General features: G+C 38.8%; 1 long non-coding RNA gene across 2 annotated transcripts; it reads right to left on the bottom strand.

The window, feature by feature from the left end:
- Positions 1-5,991: 5,991 nt before the first annotated feature.
- On the bottom strand, positions 5,992-7,070 carry LOC126617373 (uncharacterized). 2 transcript variants are annotated; one of them, XR_007621341.1, is made up of 3 exons: positions 6,725-7,070; positions 6,516-6,614; positions 5,992-6,408 (listed from the first exon to the last, which is right to left on the bottom strand). It is a non-coding gene; the product is annotated as an uncharacterized LOC126617373 (long non-coding RNA). The 2 variants fall into 2 exon arrangements; XR_007621342.1 differs by having other exon boundaries at positions 5,992-6,405.
- Positions 7,071-8,989: the final 1,919 nt, after the last annotated feature.

Raw genomic sequence — 8,989 nt, 5'->3', positions numbered from 1 at the left:
AAAAACCCTTTGTTGATGCACAAAACCAGATGGTCTTGGAACAACGTAAATCCGACCGTGAATCTGCAAGTAATGTAAATAACACAAGATGTATCGTGGTTCACCCAAGGTTTGGGTTACGTCCACACTGATTGTATTGTATTTCTCTGCTGAAGAGGGAGGGAGAGAGAGAGCTTAGAGCTTAGGGGATGTGAAGAGGCCCTTTTCTTTGTGAGGGTGAGGAAGCCCTTTTATAGAATAAGGCTTCCTCCCCTAATTACATATTTACCCCTTCCTTTATTACATAATTACATTTAAGTCCTCCGAGTATTTATACGAGGTCTAAATACGAGACCCTAAATATGGTATAAACAGTAGTCCCCCAAGTCTTCAGTCAAGAGAGTCTTTTGGCTGGAGACTTGAAATTCAGTCCATGTGTGGGCCGAAGTAACTAGATGTTGTCTTGAACTGATGCTCGATATGAGGAAGTACTCAATCTGAAATGACGTTCAACTAGAAGTAGCACACGCTGCTCGGCTGCTCGGCTGCTCGGCTCGTGGCTTATGTTACCTTGGTTGGCTCGGCTTGTAGCGTTTGAAGCTGAGTGAGTCCTTTTTATAGAACTAGGGCTCGTTCCTCAATACATGAATGATGGGCTAGAGTTGATGCTCTCTAATGATGGTGAGGGAGTCCCTTTTATAAAATAAGGGCTCGCTCCTCAGTACATGAATAATGGGTGCTCTCTAATGAAAGTGAGGGAGTCCCTTTTATAGAATAAGGGCTCGCTCCTTAATACATAAATAATGGGCTAAGTCCCCCAAGTATTTTTCATGAGGCCCAGTTGAGGCCCAATATTTGGTACATAATGTAGTCCCCCAAGTCTTCAGTTAATATAGTATGTTGGCTGGAGACTTCAAATTGAATCCGTGTATGGGCCGAAGTGGCGGTTTTTCGGAGGTGGTATTTGTATACCCTGCACTGAAGCTTTGTAGGTGAAGCTTTTGTAAGTGAAGCTTTGAAGCTGAAGCTCTGTAAATGAAGCTTTTGAAGCTAGAGCTCTGTAAATGAAGCTTTTGAAGCTGTAGCTCTGTAAATGAAGCTTTTGAAGCTAATTGTCATGAGTGATGCTCATGAATGTTTGATTGACATGAGTGATGCTTATGGATGTTGACATGAGTGATGCTCATGAATGTTAACATGAGTGATGCTCATGAATGTTGACATGAATGATGGTCATGAATGTTGACATGAATGATGGTCATGAATGTTGACATGAATGATGGTCATGAATGTTTATGTATGATTGTCATGAGTGATGCTCATGAATGTTTATGTATGAATGACATGAGTAATGCTCATGTATAATTTGGAGTACTGGGCGTACTTTTGATCACCTGGTTGGTGGCATGAAGGAGAGTACGGGTTGTACATTTCATCACCTGGTTGGTAGTAATAGCGGCGGGTTGCCTAATAATTTTGGAGTATTGGGCGTACTTTTGATCGCCTGATTAGAGCTGTTTTGGGCTTATGGGCCTTCGCCCTCTACACAACATTCCAGCCTATTTATTTTGGGCTTTGCCGTTTTTTATTTATTTATTTATTTTATTATTTTTATTTTTTATTATTACCCTCTAATGGAGTTTATACATATTTCCCTCTGATGAGGTTTATATAGATGTCTCCAAAAGATGAGAAAAATAAATTACATCATTTTGGTGGGATGTTTACTCCTTGTTTTTGCAGTGTTCCCATGTACATCCCTTTTGCTTTCCTCTTTTCTGCTTTCTGAAATATTCTCCCAACGACATGATCTTTTTTCTTTTCTGTTTCTTTCTTTGATCTCTCCATCTCCAAACACTTGCTTGCTTTTGCTTTTTCTTTCCCTTTTCTTTCTCTTTTCCTTTTGTTTTGTCCGCCACTGCCTTTCTCTTTCGGCTTGGTTTCTGGTTTTCTTTTTCTGCAACATGGTCCACGAGTCCACCTCCAAGGCTCCATAATATTCTCCCACATTAGGCCTATGTGCTTTCTGTAATAGCCTTTATTGCTTCTGCCGCTCACCATACTTTTGGTCAGGAACGACATCTCTCCAGTACCGTCATCTCTCCACCACTGGGGCCCTAGTTGAGGGCGTCCTCAGTGCACACAGCAGTGCCAAATGAGAACTGCGAGGCATCGTTGGCACCGACATCATACCATCCGTTCTGGTTCGTGCTTTCGGCCCACCAACTGTCACCCTGCAACGGCAGAGCCTGCTTCCCGTCAAAAATAGAGTTTCGTATGAGTTCCCAGCTGCCTCCTCAAGGTATGAATTAGCTCTACTGTTGAGCCTCTAGGTAGATGCCTAACCCTGCTGCTGCTGCCACTCGAAAAAGCATGGCGCATTTTTCTGAGGGCTTTCTGACATTTTTCCCGGAAAATAATAGGGAAGAAGAAAGGTCCGAGAGAAAACCCAGCAACTCCACTTCGTGCTCTCCGTCGCTGGTCTCCACTGACAACGACCTTCGTGGTTCGAAGGGTTTTGGATCTGCAGAAAAATGTAGAAGACGGAGAATCCAAGAACTCTAGTACTAGTGGCAATCCTGATTAGACGTTGGGCTCTAGAGGTAGGGATCCCGCTCGAAGGGTAACGAAAGGACGATGATTGGAATGCGGCTACATCGGCGGACTGGCGATTTCCAGGTTTTGATAATGGGCTTTTTTCTGGGAGAAGTCATGGGGAGTTGATCAGAATTTTTGGGAAGAAAGACGGCACAAGGATTCAGTGCGATGTTCATAGCTTCCTCGCCCACTGGGTTCGAGCGATCTCTTTGTTGGCATCCCCTTGAAGATTTTGTTAAGAGAATGGCGACATGTCCCCCAACAGGCCGAAGAAGAGCCACTCGAGAAGGGCGTAGGGCTCCATGCCAGCGAAAAGGAGAGACCGAGCAGCTGCAGTGGCCCTAGGATGATTTAGCAGCGCCAGCTTCCTCTGTATCTCTTCCATTTGTCTTGCTGCCATTTTCAAATCCCAATACTAAATCAAACACTTGGACTGGGATCTGAAATCGTCATAAAAACTGAAAAAATGTTTTGGTGAATTTTCAGGTTTTAGTTGGGGCGTTTGAATCAATCAACAATTTGAGATGTTGGCTTTTGATGTTGGCAGAGAGAGTTTTGGTTGTCTCTTGGATTTTACAGATCTACGGTGGAGGTGAAAAATTAAGAAAGAACCAACATAACTTTTTGTGTCGTTTCCCATAGACGGCGCCAAATTTTGATACACAAAACCAGATGGTCTTGGAACAACGTAAATCCGACCGTGAATCTGCAAGTAATGTAAATAATACAAGATGTATCGTGGTTCACCCAAGGTTTGGGTTACGTCCACACTGATTGTATTGTATTTCTCTGCTGAAGAGGGAGGGAGAGAGAGAGCTTAGAGCTTAGGGGATGTGAAGAGGCCCTTTTCTTTGTGAGGGTGAGGAGGCCCTTTTATAGAATAAGGGCTCCTCCCCTAATTACATATTTGCCCATTCCTTTATTACATAATTACATTTAAGTCCTCCGTGTATTTATACGAGGTCTAAATACGAGGCCCTAAATATGGTATAAACACCCTTCAAGTTAAATTGAAGCAGTCAGGACCTGAAAGCTGAGGAGATCCAATGCAACAAGGAAAACAAAGGTAACACTGTAATAAGATGTAGTTGTAGTGGTAGCCATTGATGCTAATTTCATGTAATCAATTGTATGAGTTTACTAAAACAGTTCGTGTATGAGTGAATGAACCATGCAGTTCTGCTAAACTTATAGGAATGCGAGTGATAATAATTCAAAAGGAGGCTTTCTTGCATATTAAAAGTGCACTTGTAAGTGACACATTTGAATAGAAGTTGTTAAATTAATCTTGTTAGGTTAAATGATTTAACAACTCTTATCATATTGCCTCCAATGGAAGAGTCCTTAAATCATTTAACGACTCACTGGATACATAATGTTTGTCCTCACATATAGGAATTGTATAGGGACAATCTTAAGTGGAAAATAGGGTCCACAATCTTGATTAAAACTTTTAATGCATTTAATGTTTTTAATTAATTAAAAAACAGGTAACATAAACAAAAAAAATGTCCACCTTTAAGATTTTAATGCTTTTAATTAATTAAAAAAAGGTTAACATAAACAAAAAATGTGCACCTAATCAAATTACCACATAAAATCATAAAAACTTCAAATTTAGGGATTCTACTATAAAGGCTCTCCCAATTGAGGCAATATTCCTTTAGGGACTCAAAGATTCCCTTTAAGTCCTTAAATGAGTATTCAAAAGCACTGTTATAAAAATCTCTGACTGGCGCCGCCTAGGCACTAGACGGCTGCCCACCTCCCTGATTAGTCCCTAGGCGTTTGACAATTAAGCAAGTGCACCTAGACCCGCTTAGGCGTTCACCTAGTCCACCTAACCCCGCCTAGGCACCCGCTTAGGTCGTGACTCTGACTTAGACAGAAAATTGATAACTTTCATTTTGCATTTTAACTTTTCAATAAAATGTAGGAGACTTTGTTGAATACTTGGATTAACACTCATTATATGTCATTTTATTTTGCAATTTATGTATCCAATATAAATATGTGTGTGTTTTTTTAAGTATAAATAGACACTTATTTATTTTAAGTATAAATAGACACTTATTTATACGATATAATAAATTTACTTAAATCTGCTTAGTCTGCCTAGGTCTCTGCCTAGCCGTCTAGGCACTAGGCCTTAGCCCACCGCCAAACTAGCACATAGCGTCTTTTAGACCCATGACTCAAAAATGGTGGTGGAAGTCCCTAAATAGGGACTTCCATTAGAGATGCTCTAAGCATTGCTCGATAGGTAACTTCATATATAGGCTAGGTTTGGCCATGTTTATATTTACACATAACAGATGAGAGAAATAAATTGATATCGAACATGCCAACTACAAGGTTCGTACCACTAGCAGAGAACACCAAAGGCTACGGTGGGCTATATCCCAGGTACGATTTGTGGCAATGTTATTTTGTTCAAGATTATTCTGCTTTGATTCAGTGGGCTTTATTTATATTATTTTCAACCATTTTTTTTTTGTTACTTCTACTTTCACTGTTTTGTTTTGTGTTAGTTGTGTGGTTGTAATTGAGATAGTCCATGTATCAAGTTTCTATCATCTTGTGTTTGCATCTAAATATATGTGAAATTGGATGATTTATTGTAATTTTTGTAGTTTGCAATTGCGAAGCATATTGAGTTTATGCCAAGCAAATTTTAGTGTACAAATACAAAAATTAGACTTAAATTTTTGCATACAATACGTATGTAGCATAAAAATATCACTTGATTTTAGGATAATTTTTTTTAGCTAACCCACCCATAAAAAAATTTCTGGCTCCTCGGTTCGAATCTAAGACCTCTCATTTATAAGTGGTGAGTAATATTACTAAACTGTAATACTAAGTGGCAGATTATAATTTTTTTTTTCATTTATTTTAAATAAATGATATAAGGTAAAGTACAAATGTCAAAAAGTTCAAAAAAGTTGTAGATGAAGAAACAAAATGGGGACATCAGATATGTCGCTTTTTGGGGGAGTGGGGAAGGGGTGGGGTTCTATTTTTTTTCGTGTTTTTCTACCAAGTTTATTCTCTATTCGAACGGAAATTGAACTTCATTGCATAGACGAGCCTCCAAGTCCAATGAAATCAAAATGAAAGCATTGCATCTAGGGTGGTTGTTCACAGGTTCAAACTCTCCTAACTCCTCTTAGAGTAATTTATAATTAATAGAAATATGGCTTGTATTAAAAAAATGAAAACATGCCTAGCTTTTTGACAAAAGAACCTTATACCCTGAATTTTATGGCCTACACTAGTAAGAGCATTTTCAAGAACTTTGGCTTCGCAGTAGATGTAGTTACATGAAATCGATGTAAAGTTGTTGGTTAGCCAGTGAATGTCCTCAACAATAGCACAAATCCTCCAAGGAGTCCTACACTTATTTTGAATAGATTCAATAAAGAGCTCTTTTATGTTAGTGTATTAGCTGATGTAGGAAGTAACATGTAAATGTTGTGTCAATTAATGAAGTTATCTCACTAAATATTGATTATGTCCATCATTTGTCACATAAGATGATACTCTAATACAGTGGCGGATCCAGGAAATAATGTTAGGGGGGTCAATAAGAATAGCGCGCAGCGCGCAAATTTTTTTTAACAGAAATGGCATGCATATCGTCATTTCATCGAGTCTTGGTAGGATAGCGTGAGAAAACCCAGGATTTGCAGCACCAAAGTCAAATTCCTCCACAAGCCCATTGAACACTGGTAAGAGTAACCCATCTTTGTCTCCACCATTTTTGCTGCATGGAGAAACACTGGATGCGCAATTACCATTACAGACCTTCGGCGTGCACATCTCTACCTGCTAAGAAAATACAGAAACATTCTTAGTTGACTGAAGTAAAATTTAACAAGAACAAAGCTACTTGTTTGATTCGTTATAATTATTGGAACACCTCATACTAAACATACATATTTTTTCGGAATTGCATGAACTGTGTGATTTCCTTGTGGCATGAAGGTCATCCTTCTGCCGAGGCCTCACTCCCAAATCAGCTTCACTTTCTTTATCTGCATACATGAATGATCAAAACGATGACTAAATCGACAATCAAATACAGAAACGAAAAATGAAGAACATAAAAACACAAATGAAGGAGATATAAGGTGAGAAGACAAACCCGAAGAGCACGGAGAGTGCGGTGAAGGCAGGCGAACTCTTTCTTCTTCTTTCAGACATTTCGTCGATCACGTGGTGTGCAGCTCCAAGAGGTCGCACCAGCAGCTCCAAGGTTATTTCCATGGCTTCCAAGGGGTCGTGTGACCCCATTGACCCCACTGTGGATCCGCCCCTGCTCTAATATGATATAATATGTGATCTCCTTTAGCATATTACCCTTTTATTTATGAACAATGTGGTTCCGCAAGTGAAACTAGGATGGGATGAAATGAGACTAAAGCATATGGTGTCTTATGGCTTGTTTACAAATCCGTAATCAAAATAAGAGGAATTGAATTGAGGGGGAATTGAAATGGGAATGAGTCCGAATCGAATTCCTGTCAAAGTTGTTTACTATAATGTCCTAGAATTGGAGTTGAAATGATATAAGTTGTTTACCAGTTCACCTGAATCGGAACAAAAATTAATATGATTACTAAAATACCCTTTAATCTTAATAATAGAAAAAATCATAACTTTTTAATACAATTTCACACACACACATATATAGTTTTACTAAAATCTTAACAATTCTCATACAATTATTTTTAATAAAACTTGAACTTTTTTTTTTTATTTCTTAAAGAGTAAAAACCTAATTCAACAAGGAAAAGAAGTAAAAATACTCAACAAAAAAAAAAAGAGAAGGGTTTGGGAACCTCTACGGTTCCACCACAACTCTTTCTACTCTCCCTGTTTGCATCCGCATATTGTTTTTGCGATCATCCCTAAGCGCCAACTCTTGCCCATCCTGACCTTGTTGGGTTCTATCGGCCTGAAGATCTCATTTTGGCTGTAAATCATGAACTCCTTGCCTGTGGCCATTCTCGGATTTCTCAACGATTTGCCAGCCGCTCAATGCTTTATGTTATGCTCTCTGTAAAAATGTATGCAATAGAAATTCGATCCGCAGTGGGTAGTCATAAGGTTTTTCTTTTATCTATACTCATCTGCATCTCTCTTTCTCCATCTGAATTTGGATCTGGGGTGTCCGGAGTTTGTTTGTAAAATTGTTCGGATAGGTTGGTGATAGGTCTTGGCAGTGGGAGGTGGTGTGGTGGTCTGCGTTAGTTAAGGGTGGGGATGGGTGTGCTTTTGGTGGTTGAATCGTGGGAGGCAGATGGGAGGGGTAAGGCAATTTATGTAGAGAAGTTTGATTCCTGATGTTGGCTTTCTTTTGGAATTCAATTACCACATTCAAGTCAGTGTTTGGATTCCGGGGATATCAGGAATACAATTACTGATTTTGGGTGGAGCTCACTAATTTTTTTCATTCCCAAAATTTGGTAAATGGCAGAATCACTTGGAGAGGAATTCAATTCCTTTTCTTCTACCTCCATTCTGGTGGTAAACACGCCCTTAATGCTTTTGTTTTGTGAGCCTGGTTGGCCATACGGCTACAACGTAATAGATCAGCTTTACTGAAACAGGAATCCAGCCAAAAAGAGCGGGGAACAATATTGGCTGCTAAAGCTCTATTGCGATGAATTCTAATCTCCAATAATTAATAAAACCCTCTTTGTCAACCAAAAGATGGTGAAAAGACAAATTAGTCTTCTATCACAAAAATAAAATGATGGGCAATAATGTAATTTCATAGGTCTAAATTTTACTGTTTTTTATTGAAACCTCACCTACAATGATGTTAAAATACCTCCAATATTAATAAAAAAACAAATAAAAACAAAAACCAAAAACAAAAATCTCCCACTCGGGGACGTTCTCTCTCTCTTCCTCTCTCCTTCTCATTTTCTAAAAAAATGTGTACATACACACAAAGTGTGTAGGTAAATGCTAGTTTTTAATAAGAAAAAGGGTACTTATAATAGCTTATATTCGGTGTAGTAAGAGAGCTGAATAAACATAATCAATCAAGACCTTGTTAATTTAATATCATTATATATATTTTTTTTTTTATTAAGATTCATGGTCGAATACATCTCTTAAATTCTAAATACACACATATATACGTGTGTGCATTTAGTTGGATACATTTGGACGCAGTTACATGAACCAGCACTACAACAAAAAGGGCCACTGCGCACAATAAATTATTTGTGCCCTTTGAGGCCAAAAAGCACCAACAATTGTGCTGATAAACCAATAGTAACAGTGCAGCAACTATCTTTGTGTCTGTGCCCTCTATGGGCGTCACCATTGATCAATGGGCACCGTATAGCTTTTTGTGCTCAGAGAGGTGAGCACAAATAAGGGTCTTTTTGTGCCG

Source organism: Malus sylvestris, chromosome 3 (assembly GCF_916048215.2).
Source record: "Malus sylvestris chromosome 3, drMalSylv7.2, whole genome shotgun sequence".
In the NCBI taxonomy this organism is placed as follows: domain Eukaryota; kingdom Viridiplantae; phylum Streptophyta; class Magnoliopsida; order Rosales; family Rosaceae; genus Malus; species Malus sylvestris.
The sequence above is the reverse complement of the archived record's forward strand: the minus strand, read 5'-3'. Positions and strand labels throughout refer to the sequence as shown.